The sequence below is a fragment of the Apium graveolens genome, chromosome 7, assembly GCF_009905375.1.
Source record: "Apium graveolens cultivar Ventura chromosome 7, ASM990537v1, whole genome shotgun sequence".
In the NCBI taxonomy this organism is placed as follows: Eukaryota; Viridiplantae; Streptophyta; class Magnoliopsida; order Apiales; family Apiaceae; genus Apium; species Apium graveolens.
The window spans coordinates 67,984,046-67,996,692 of NC_133653.1; positions in this window are offsets into that span (position 1 = coordinate 67,984,046).

Here is a 12,647-nt window from a genome sequence, read left to right on the forward strand (position 1 = left end):
GGATCAAAGATAGAGTGGCTATGTTTGAGCTTGAAACTTATGCGGGAGTAGTACAGAAAGCTGCTCTGATTGAGAATAATGGGACGCAGTCAAGGAAGGAAAGGGATAATAAGAAGAGGAAGGTTCCATTTTATGGAGAAAAGTCTGAAGCCGGAAGTTCACAAGATCGGAATGTAAAGAGGATCAGATTCTATAAGGGCGGAAATTTTCAAAAGAAGGAAAATTTGGGCAAAAGGCAAGAATCAAAAGGGAACAACCAGGCAAGCCAAGGACAAGTTGGAGAAAACAGGTTCCAGAGACCCGAATGCAAGCACTGTGGAAGAAGGCCCCCCGAAGTGTGTAATAAGTTGAGCATAACATGCTATAGGTGCAATCAGAAGGGACATTTGGCGAATGAGTGCAAGATGCCGAAGCCAGGAGTTACGTGCTACAAGTGTGGGAAGACTGGACATATGGCTAGGGAGTGTAAGGCAATCGGACCAGTCAAAGCTCTAATGAACGTGGCAAGTACCAGTGCGAGCGTGCCAGCTGAGGTATTGGAATTACCTCCACCACCCGCACCAACCCCGCAAGCAACAGCAAGGACATTTGATCTGAAAATGAAGGATGTTGTTCAGAATTCTGAGGTAATAGCAGGTACACTTTTACTCAATAAAGTCAAAGCTAAAGTATTGATTGATTCGGGAGCAACAAGATCTTTCATATCAGAATCTTTTGTTGATAAGCTTTAATGTGATAAAATGATTATGAGTGAGGTAGTAAATATGGTAATTGCGAACCAAGAGAAGATTCCTGTGAATCAATTCTGTCCAAAGTGTGAGATCGATATTTCAGGATATAAGTTTTCAGCCGATTTGATACTCTTCAAGTTGGGGGAGTTTGATATAATTCTAGGTATGGATTGGTTAGGAGAGAATAACGCTCAGATTAATTGTAAGACCAAGAAAGTGTATTTAAAGACGAAGAGTGGAGAGAAGGTAGTATTTAAGGGACAGAGGCAAGAACAGCTATTTCTTACAATCGTTCAGGCTAAGAAGCTACTTAGAAAAGGTTGTGAGTCGTTCTTAGCGTATGTAGTGGATTCAGAAAAAGGCAGTCCCACGTAGAAGATATCCCCGTAGTTAACGAGTTTCCCGACGGGTTTCCAGATGAACTACCAGGCTTACCACCAGATCGACAAATCGAGTTTGAGATCAACCTTGCATCAGGCACGGAACCAGTTTCAAAAGCCCCATATAGGATGGCACCAGCAGAAATGAAAGAGTTGGCAAGCCAGCTACAAGAATTGTTAGATAAAAGAGTGATACGGCCAAGTACGTCGCCATGGGGACCACCTGTTCTGTTTGTCAAGAAGAAAGATGGGAGTATGCGGCTATGCATAGATTATCGGGAGTTGAATAAGGTGACGATCAAGAACCGCTACCCGCTACCAAGAATAGATGACCTTTTTGATCAGCTGAAGGGAGCAAAATGCTTTTCAAAGATCGACTTGAGATCGGGATACCATCAATTAAAGATCAAAGAAGAAGATATTCCCAAGACAACATTTAGGACCAGATATGGGCATTATGAATTCCTAGTAATGTCGTTTGGATTGACCAACGCCCCGGCCGCATTTATGGATCTGATGAATCGAGTATTTAAGAAGTATTTGGACAAGTTTGTCATGGTATTCATTGATGACATCCTTATTTATTCTAAGTCGGAAGAAGAGCATAAACAGCACCTCTGGATAGCATTGGAGATACTTCGGCAAGAGAAGTTGTATGCCAAGTTTACCAAATGTGAGTTTTGGTTAAAGAAAGTTCAATTTTTGGGGCATGTCATTGGAAATGAAGGAGTTAAAGTGGATCCGGCAAAGATTGAGGCAGTTATGACTTTGGAGAGGCCAAAGACTCCTACGAAAGTGCGAAGTTTTCTAGGATTGGCAGGATACTATAGAAGGTTCATCAAGGATTTTTCGAAAATCGCCACGCCATTGACCAAGTTAACCAGAAAGAATCAAAAGTTTGAATGGAGTGCAGAATGTGAGGATAGCTTTCAAGAGTTGAAGCAGAGATTGGTAACAGCTCTGGTGTTAGTGCTTCCAGATGACCAAGGAAACTTTGTGATATTCAGCGACGCTTCACATAAGGGATTGGGCTGTGTGTTAATGCAACATAGTAAGGTGATTGCGTATGCGTCAAGACAGTTGAAATCACATGAGTTGAAGTACCCGACGCATGACTTGGAACTAGCCGCCATAGTGTTCGCACTTAAGATTTGGAGATATTACCTCTACGGAGAAAAGTGTGAAATCTACACAGTACATTTTCACTCAGAAGGAGCTCAATATGAGGCAGAGGAGATGGCTGGAATTGATCAAGGACTATGACTGCTCGATAAATTACCATCCTGGAAAGCCGAATGTTGTGGCCGATGCTCTAAGTAGGAAGGAGAGACTGAATATGATGACAACATCAAAGGAATTATCTGAAGAAATCAAGAGATTTGAACTGGAACTTTGTGATTGCGGAAAAGTTGAGGAAGTTTGTCGTGCAATGACCTTTCAGCCAACACTAGTGGAAAAGATAAAGAAGTGTCAAGAAGAAGTAATGGAGAAAGAGAAGAATCAGTTATCTGGAGAGGAGATTAATACTCAAAGGGATGAGCAAGGGATACTAAGGTTTTCTTCCAGAATTTGGATTCCTCATGTACTTGAATTAAAGAATGAGATCCTACACGAAGCCCACAATTAGAAATTTTCAATCCACCCTGGGAGTACCAAGATGTATCGGGACTTAAAGAAAAACTTTTGGTGGCCAAATATGAAGCGAGACGTAGCGGAATGGGTTGCGAAGTGTTATACTTGTCAGAAAGTGAAGGCAGAACATCAACGACCAAGCGGATTAATTCAGCCCCTAAAGATTCCAGAATGGAAATAGGAAAATATCACTATGGACTTTATAGTAGGACTACCACGAACGAAATCCGGTCATGACGCTATATGGGTTATAGTTGATCGTCTTACGAAGTTAGCGCATTTCCTTCCAATTAACGAGAAGTCGTCATTAGACAAATTGGTTCATCTGTATATGCGCGAAATCGTACTAAGGCATGGAGTACCCGTATCAATAGTTTCAGACAGAGATCCCCGATTTAACTCGAGATTCTGGAAGCAATTTCAAGAATGTCTTGGCACGAAGTTGAATATGAGCATGGCGTACCACCCGCAGACTGATGGTCAGAGCGAAAGGACAATTCAAACAATCGAAGACATGTTGCGCAGTTGTGCAATCGATTTTGCAGGAAGATGGGATGACCACTTGCCGTTGATTGAATTCTCTTACAATAATAGCTATCATTCCAGTATTGGCATGCCACCATACGAAGCTTTGTACGGGCGAAAATGTAGATCAGCAACAAGTTGGGATGAAGTAGGAGAAGGAAGAATTCTCGGCTCGGAATTGGTACAAAAGTTGCATGACACTGTCAAGTTAATTCAGAAAAGGTTGCTTGCTGCTCAAGATAGACAGAGGAAGTATGCGGATCCAGCGCGTAAGGATGTTCGATTCCAAATTGGCGAAGTTGTTTTGTTGAAGGTGTCACCTAGAAAAGGGTTGTCTAGATTTGGCAAGAAAGGGAAGTTAGCAACTAGATATATAGGTCCTTTTGAAATTTTGAGTCAAGTGGGGAAGGTGGCCTACGAGTTGGCCTTACCACCTCGGTATCAGCATGTGTATAATGTATTCCATGTATCGTTGCTTAAGAAGTACAATCCTGACGCTAGCCATGTGATAGAATATGAACTAGTAGAAATTCAGGCAGACCTGTCATTTGTGGAGCAACCGGTCAAAATACTCGACTGGCAAGAGAAGAGTCTTAGAAATAAGTCAGTAAAGTTAGTAAAAGTACTTTGGAGGAACCCTAAGGTCGAAGAATCGACTTGGGAGTTAGAGTCTGATATGCGTTCCCGGTATCCTCGTCTGTTCTCTTAGATTCTGGGGACAGAATCCCTTAAGGGGGAGAGGATGTTACAACCGGCATTTTCGTGTAATATTAATTGTAAATTTGGTGTAATTTTAAAGCCGAATGCCAATATATTCAACTATTGTATGTTTGTGTGAATGAGAATTTCTGCGTCTTAAATTTTCGTTATGTGGTATATGATTTTTTTCAAAGCAAAAGTTTATTTATTTCTTTTAGTTTTGATTTATAAGGAATATTTTAAACCTCGAATAAATATCTTTTTAAAAGTTATTTTGTTCACAAAATTCAAAAGTGATTTTATAAAATTTCTAAAAATCCAAGTTATTTTATGGTATAAATTTTATAATTTTTGAACATGTATTTTATTTTATAAAAATAAATATTTATAAATGTTAGTTGTCATAATTAGCAAATTACATGGTTGTCCTTACATGCAAATCCTTCTCTATTCAATTCAAAGGGCTAAAGAGACAATTCCAGCCCCACTAACTCTTATTTTTCTAGCCAAATTCCTTCTTTACCCTTGCATGCAAAATGAACCAAGTATAAGTGGAGGGATAGTCTTGTCAATTCTCATTCCCACTCACATTTACCAAATCAAAAACCATAAAGCAAGAAATTGATAGTTTCGTATAAGGCACATCGAGTTAGGAAGCCAAAAATTAGAAGACTTTGTCTAGTTTAGCGACCAAATGACTTAAGTTGTGAGTCAAGATCATCCAAGCCAAGTGTTACATTATGGTGTACATGGTGTTATTTGGTATTAATATATGATATGTGATTATGTGGCTATGTGTGTGCAATTATAATTTAAAGGTGAATATAAATTAAGTGCATATAGGCCTAAGTGTCATCCGTGTTTAAATTTGGGTTGTAAATAGGTTAAGTTGGTGAGGATATATTATAATGAGGATTATTATTATTTATGTAGGATCTCGAGATGAGGGAAAACTTTCCATAAAGGTCGAGTGAAGCTTCCAGTTGCTCCTACCAGTCAGACCAGACCAGCCTTTCTCAAGGCAAGTGATTCAACCTGTCTTTCGTATTCACTGTAAATAGTTCATTTATATTGATGCAACTATCCTGAGTCATTTTAATATATATATTTAAGTCAAGCGTATCTTATGTTTATCCTTGAAATGCCATGAACCCTTGAGTACGTATTGCAAGTAGTTCAAAAGCCTTATCATGATAGTAATTTAAAGTAATTTGAATGCCATGATAAAAGAAAGGGTAGTTACAACTCTTGGTTGATTATCTTGATTAACATGCTAATGATTCCTAAGTATTGATATCTCATCCTGATACGTGAACCCCTATAGAACCTTACCTTGAACCCTGAAAGCCAGATATTTATCAAAGTGATTCCTCATTGATTACCCCTCTTTCTTATCTTAAAGCTTGACAATTCTGATAAATCCTGAGCTAAAGATCATTTCGTCATACCTTAACACCCTTAGTATTCATGAAGCTTACCTTCTTGATGATCCAGCACTTGAACCTTGATGAGAAACCATTGCTTTAAGCCCAGTTTGGCATTACCCTTCATAATATCCAATAGCCTCGCTAAATTCCCTTGTCCAAACTTTGATATATGAAAACTATTCAGTTACCCTAATAGAGTATAGTTTTGTGGATCATGGCCCTGAAATTTAGTACCATATTTCCCGTGTTTCGAGTAGATCTATAATTCCTTGATAAAATGTTTCTGTTAAAACAGATTTTGTTATATTTCGACATCATTTTTTGAAATAAATAAAACGTGGGTTTTCAATCCCAAAGGGGGTTAACGTTTTCTTGAATAGTGGATCTAGACTGAGACGCGGGTTTTTTAACATTTTCTTGAATAGTGGATCTGGACTGAGACGCGAGTCCTTTCCACACTTATATTAGGCTTAAAAGTTGCCTAGGGATTCCCATTAATGTTGTAGAACCCAACGAGGTTCGGGATTACTTCGCTGCTGATCACCGACTGTAATCTGTAGCGTCATAAAATGATTTTGATTAAAAGTATGATTTTGAAGTTGTTTTGATACAAACAAAATGATACCACCACCTAAAAGTTTTATCTCTCGATATCATTGGTTATGTCCTCTCATTGACATTCTTTAATATATATCTCGACTTATGTTTTGTATTGTATTGATTAGCACTTGTTGAGCATTTGGCTCACTCCTTGCTTTACCCTGATATTACAGCTAGCAGCTATGGTTAGATTCAAGCAGTCCGCCCGTAAGACCTGTGATGCTGATGCTTATGTTCGAGCTCAGGTAGAATAAGAGATAGTAGTTTTGTGTGAGGACTCGATATTTAAAATCAGTTGTAATAGATGGTAGTGTTGGGCTGTTCTAAACCCTAAACTGTAAGATCTTGGATTTGGTTATGTTTATTTATTTTTAAATGGTGTAATAGTTACATTTACTTTGTTGTTTGAGTTAGGGGTATGACAGTATGTAGGGTCATTGCAAATATTATTATATTCATAAACAGGTTTAAATATGGTATGTGTGTGTTGTGGACCCCAAACTTCTGACCCGGGTTTGGAGGGCATCACAAGATTGGAATCAGAGCTAAGGTTTAAAGTCACTGCCACAAGTCTAGATTATCGGGAATAGATAGAGGGTTTAGGATAAAGAAATAGAGAAATAGAATGTTAGAAGGTTGAGTATGACTAAATAGTAGGTTTTAGTATGATTCGTGATGAGATTTGAGATTCTTATCTAGCAACGTAATTTTCAGATAGTAGGGATGGTAGATTCCTTTATTTCGATATCATCTGATCACTCGGAGCCTTTAGTTGGAAGACCATCATCTGATCCACATCCTGCTCTTCCACCAGTTTCAGCTATAATACATGTTGCGACGGTTGCACCATTGCGATCTATTCCACTTCCTGGTGTGAGACCACCTATTCGAAGACCTCCACCTGCTAATTATGACTCTACTGGACATTCGGTTGCAGGTGCGTCTTTCCAGTTTACTCCACACCCTGTTTCATACTATAAGTATGAGGCTCTTCTTTTGGAACGAGAAGCCCTGTTGGCACAGATCCAGGAGCTACATCACATTATCGGGACTATAGATGTTTACAGGAATGTGAGAGAACTTCGGAATGAGATTCAGGTGACCCGGAGAGTACTTGAGGCCAGACTTCATGGAGCTACTTGTGAGTATGCAGCCCCAGATGCTCTTATGGGGTGGGCCAGAGAGGTATTGGAGGATTTTGAGAGGCTTGGTGGACCAGAGTTTCCCTAAAGCTAGATGACGGAGATGATGTGATAACTGATATATGTATAATAGTTTGTAGTGTGTATTATCAGACTTTTGGTGGGTATATAAATAAACTAGACTTGTGGAATAATGGATAGGCCTATTATACCTTTGCCTTTAATAAAACGTTTCACGCTTGTACTACCAAAGTTTGACATATATATCAGTACCCTTCTTTTTCCAGCATTGTCATTTACTTTACTATACCTGTTTTATCTCATTGCACCAATTATAAACTCTTGTGATAACATGTACCCTATTTCCCTTAACTGTTCACCTTCTGTAAAGAAGCATGCAATTTACTTAGTTCAGCTATTAAATTTTTTTTCCAAAAAGAGATCTTTCTATTTTATAAAAACCTTTTCATAAAAAGGATTTGTTTTAAAGGATAAATAAGTTGTTTGATTCTTTACAGAAAATGCCTCCAAGAAGAAATACCCGTTCGACCAACCAGAATGAAGAAATCAACAACAACAACAACAATAACAACACCCAAGACATCAATAACCAGAATGTGAATCCAGGTCCCATAGACCCAACTGTAGCCCAAATTCTTCAGATCTTGGATCAACAGACAATCCACCTGACTCAATAACAATAGAGGCAAACTAATCCTCAGATTACCTTTAAGACCATTCAGGCGGTGAATCCACCAGAATTTAAAGGTTTTGTAGACCCGATTGAGGCAAGAGTCTGGTTGAAGAAAATTGAGAAGGCATTTGTCTTAGTCAAGGTGATAGAGGACCAGAAAACTGAGTTTGTGAGTTACTATCTGAAGAATGAAGCCACTTACTGGTGGGAAACTGTAAGTGTTGGAAGGTATAGATGATGTTACGTGGGATAGATTCAAGGAGTTGTTTTTAGAGAAGTATTTCCCTCAATTTGTTCAGGATCAAATGGAATTGAAATTTATGGAGCTCAAGCAGGGGAATATATCAGTGGCAGATTATGAAAGTAAGTTTGAGGAATTGTCGAGGTTTGTACCATCATATGTGGAAACTGATAGGAAGAAAGCCAAGAGGTTCCAACAAGGTCTTAAGACATGGATCTATGGGAAGGTAGCCATATTTGAATTGGACACGTACGCGGGAGTTGTGCAGAAAGCTATGATTGCGGAGACAGAGAGTGAAATGTCTCAGAAGGAGAAGGAAAGTAAGAAAAGGAAGTTTGAGGGGAGTGAAGGACAATCACAAGCAGGGAAGTTTCCAAATTTCAATCAGAGGAAAGTGATAGGAATATGTTGTGAACTTGATGATAGTTTAAACAAAACACCTTAGTAGATTTAACTTAGTGAAGTTTTGTAGCTCTCGATGAATGTTTTATTATAGTCCCAACGGATGATCTTTATAGTCCCAACGGATGAAAACTGGACATCCATCGAGAGTGTAGCTTATGTAACAATAAGTACTGTAGCATATTTCTGTAAACAACTAAGTTTTAGTCTAGTAGATTCTTTAGAATTCTCTAAGTCATGTTGACTACTAGATTGATATACAGAATAGGTTGGCTAATTGTAAATATGAGATGTCTTGTAATTCTGGATAAGTGAAACGGAGTCAAGTGACAGATAGACTCCCGACGGATGATCTACAAGGCTCCCGATGGATGATCAGCATAATCCTGACGGATGTTCAACATAATCACGATGGATGATCATATTCAAAATAGCTGTTGATAGTGACAATACAATCACATGCGTCGGGTGTTTGCAAAAGGAATGTGGGAGCCTGTTAAGCAGGATTTTGAGAACAAAGAAGCATTACCATTTCTATGCAAATGTGAAGATATTCAAAAATGCTGGATAGAGTAATATAGCAGCATGATATTAGACTAGATTCATTTTGTTTTATTATCTTGTCTTATTATCATGTAACTTTGTGATATATAAACCAAGTGTAGCAAGTAGAAAAAATAACTAAGCAAGAACATTTTTTAGAGAGATAGATAAAGCTGTACTTGTTAAGAATTTCTCTGTAGTTTTATCTGTTCACTTGTAAAGCAGCTGTGTGCTATTCAAAGCATTACAGAGTTCTCAATCTGATATATAAATATATATCTCTGGTGGATACATTCAAATCCATCAGAAAGTTTTGAAGCTTTGTGTTTTATTACTTAGTGTTTCGATTTCTATTATTCTTCCTTTCCGCATTACTACAAATCAAACACTGTTATATGTATTAAGTTAGAACATTTTTTAATCTCAAAAAGTAGCCAGAATTACATTTAACCCCCCTTTGGTAATTCTTGTTGTATTGTTTGGGAATAACAATTGGTATCAAAGCAAGCTCTTGAAGCACAAAAAGTGTAAAAATCACAACAAATCAACAAGATGAACAAGAAGGATGTTGGAGTAAAGATTCCATTTCTGGACAAAGACAACTATCACCACTGGAAGGTGAAGATGCACCTATATCTTCTCTCTAAAGATGAAGTTTATGTGGACTGCATTGAAAGAGGTCCTCATGTCCCTATGAGAGATGCTACAGGGAATGAACCATCAGTTCCAAAGCCTAGGCATGAATGGTCTAATCCAGATATTGAGCAAGTCAGGAAAGATAAAAATGCCATGAATATACTGTTTAATGGTGTTGATGGTGATATGTTTGACAACATCATTAACTGTAAAATAGCCAAAGAGGTTTGGGACACAATACAGATTATCTGTGATGGTACTGAGCAAGTAAGGGAGAACAAGATGCAACTCTTGATTCAGCAATATGAGCACTTCTATTGTGAAGAAAGTGAATCACTCACTGATATTTTTAGTAGGTTTCATAAACTGTTGAATGCTCTAAAACTGCATGGAAAGGTTTATGTTAGTCCCTTAACAATATGACAAGAATTACAGAAGGGGGGTTGAATAGAATTCTTGAAACTTTTTCTTGAAATAAAAATGTTCTAACTCGAATATATATAAGTGTGAATTGATTAGCACAATGCGGAATAGTTACTTAAGTGCGTCAAAACACAAGTAATTAAAAACAAGAGTCTTTAAAAACTTTCTGGTGGATTTGAATGATTCCACCAGAGATATATATTATATATCGAGAGAACCCTGTGTGCAAAATGCTCACAGCTCCTTACAAGAATTGAACAACTAAGAATACAGAGAAATGCTAAGGATTCTGCTTACAAATGTTTCTCTGCTTATTTCTTAGATTCGATAGTTCCTTAGTTGCTACTTCTTGGTTTATATCTCACCAAGATTACAAAGTCATGAGACAGGATAATAAAACAAAACTATCTAGTCTATTACAATGCTACTTCATTACTCTATTCCAGCATCTTTGAATATCTTCATAATAGCATGGAAATGGTAATGCTTCGTTGTTCTCGAAAACCCAATTGAATAGGCTACCACATTCCATTTTCATCCACTCGACGCATGTGACTGAGTTGTCACTGTCAACAGATATTTGAATTCTTTATCCGTCGGGTTATTGATCATCCATCGAATTCATTGTTTGTTCATCCGTCGGGTAACAATCAGGCACTAGACTTAATTTCACTTATGCAGAATTACAAGACATCATCTATGTACAATTAATCAACCTATTCTGCATATCTAACTAAAGTCAACATGACTCAAGTACTACTACAGATTCTAAATAATGTGTATGCAAAAATGTGCTTCAGACTTATTATTACATAAGCTACTCATTCGACGGATAATAAGTCATCATCCGTTGGGACTATATTGAGTCATCCGTCGGGACTTTAAATCTTATCCGTCGAGTGCTACATTATTTCATTAAGTAAAATCTACTAAGATGTTTTGTTCATGTAATCATCAAGTGCACAACATATACATAACAATCTCCCCCAATTTATGTCTACTAGAATTGTAGCCATAAATTAAGTGACACTTGATAATAACAAAACATCTTAACAATACAACTTTAAAAGGAAGTAGATATTACTGAAAAGTGCTTCAATTAACAAAATGTACAAAGTTTTTACTCACAGTCATTTTCAAGATGCTCCTCTAGCCTGAGCAGATTTATCTAGTTCCTTGAAAGTCTAGATCTCTTTCCAAGCTTTCTGTTGTTTTCCTCAATCTGATTTTGGAGCTGCCTGTGGAATTCCAGTTCATCAGATTCTGAGAGATTTAGCTTTCCTTGCATTTCCAAAAGAGTCTCATTGCTAGAGATGCACAATTGGTCTTCTAATCTAAAAAATCTTCTCACTCCTTTGTCATCCATGAACTCCATCAGCCAGTAGGGCCTTAGATGCACTCTTCTCCCTGTGTAGGGGATAATTAGAGTCTTTGGGAGTGCATCTTTGGCTCTAACACTCCTTAGTTCTTCAATCTTCTTCAGTACTAATCTTCTTGCAGTAATATTGAACCCAAAGTTCTTCTTGAATGATGAATAAACTTTAATCCACACAGCTTGGCTTTCTTGAAGGATCCTGTGAAGTGGCCACTGAATCTCCTTTCCTTCTTTGTACTTGAACACTAACCTTTCAGGTAGGTTTCTGTATGCATCAATTCCTCTCACTTCATCTAGTTCATCTAGATAGAGGTTTAGATCAGAAAATTCTTTGATGTCACACAAGTACATGTAATCTTACTGACTTTAGATTGAGCTTTGACTAGAGATTTGGATTTGAGAGGTGACAGCTTCACTTTCTTGACTGCTCTTGACTTTGTTCTCTTTGGCTTATTAAGGATTGGCAAATAGAAGTCAGGAATTGGTATGTTCTCCCATTCTACTGGCTCATCCTTAGGCACTATAGGCTCACCATGGATGTTCCTGTAAGGATCCACCACTTTAATATCTTCAAATACCACAGAGGGTTTTGATGCTTGAGTTGTGGTTAGAGTGGATTCCTTGGGAAACTGATTCTCCAATTCCTTATCAACCATGTCCAGTTTCCTTTTAGTTCTTTTAGCCAATTCCTTGATTCTTGGAGATTTCTTCTGTTGTTCAACTTGCTTCTTTGATTCAATAACTTCAGATGGCTGAGAAGGAATTTGTTGTGATGAATTTACAGCATGTAGCTTGGCCAAGATAGCAATTTGCTCTTTCTTTTGTTTAGTCCTTTTAGCATCCAGAGCAGCTTGCTTCTTTTCCTACTTCAATCTAGCCTTTTCTTCTCTCTTTTCTTGAGCAAATTGAGGGTGTCCAGCCACCACACAAATTTCTTTCCCATTCCTGAAAATTTTAGCAATTCTTCTTTTTAAAGCTGAATCAGCTGGATCTTTGTAGAAAATAATTGATCTTGACAGAAGCTTCTCCTCATCAGGCTTAGGTGTCACATACACAGTATCCAAAAGGTTCTTCAATGATGATTTTGAATAGTTTACCCTTGGTTTCAGAATTGTTTCAGCCTTTGGAGATTTGATGCAGGATGGCTGTCCTCTTTCCAGATAGTTCACGCTCATCTCATTCACACTGATTTGCTTG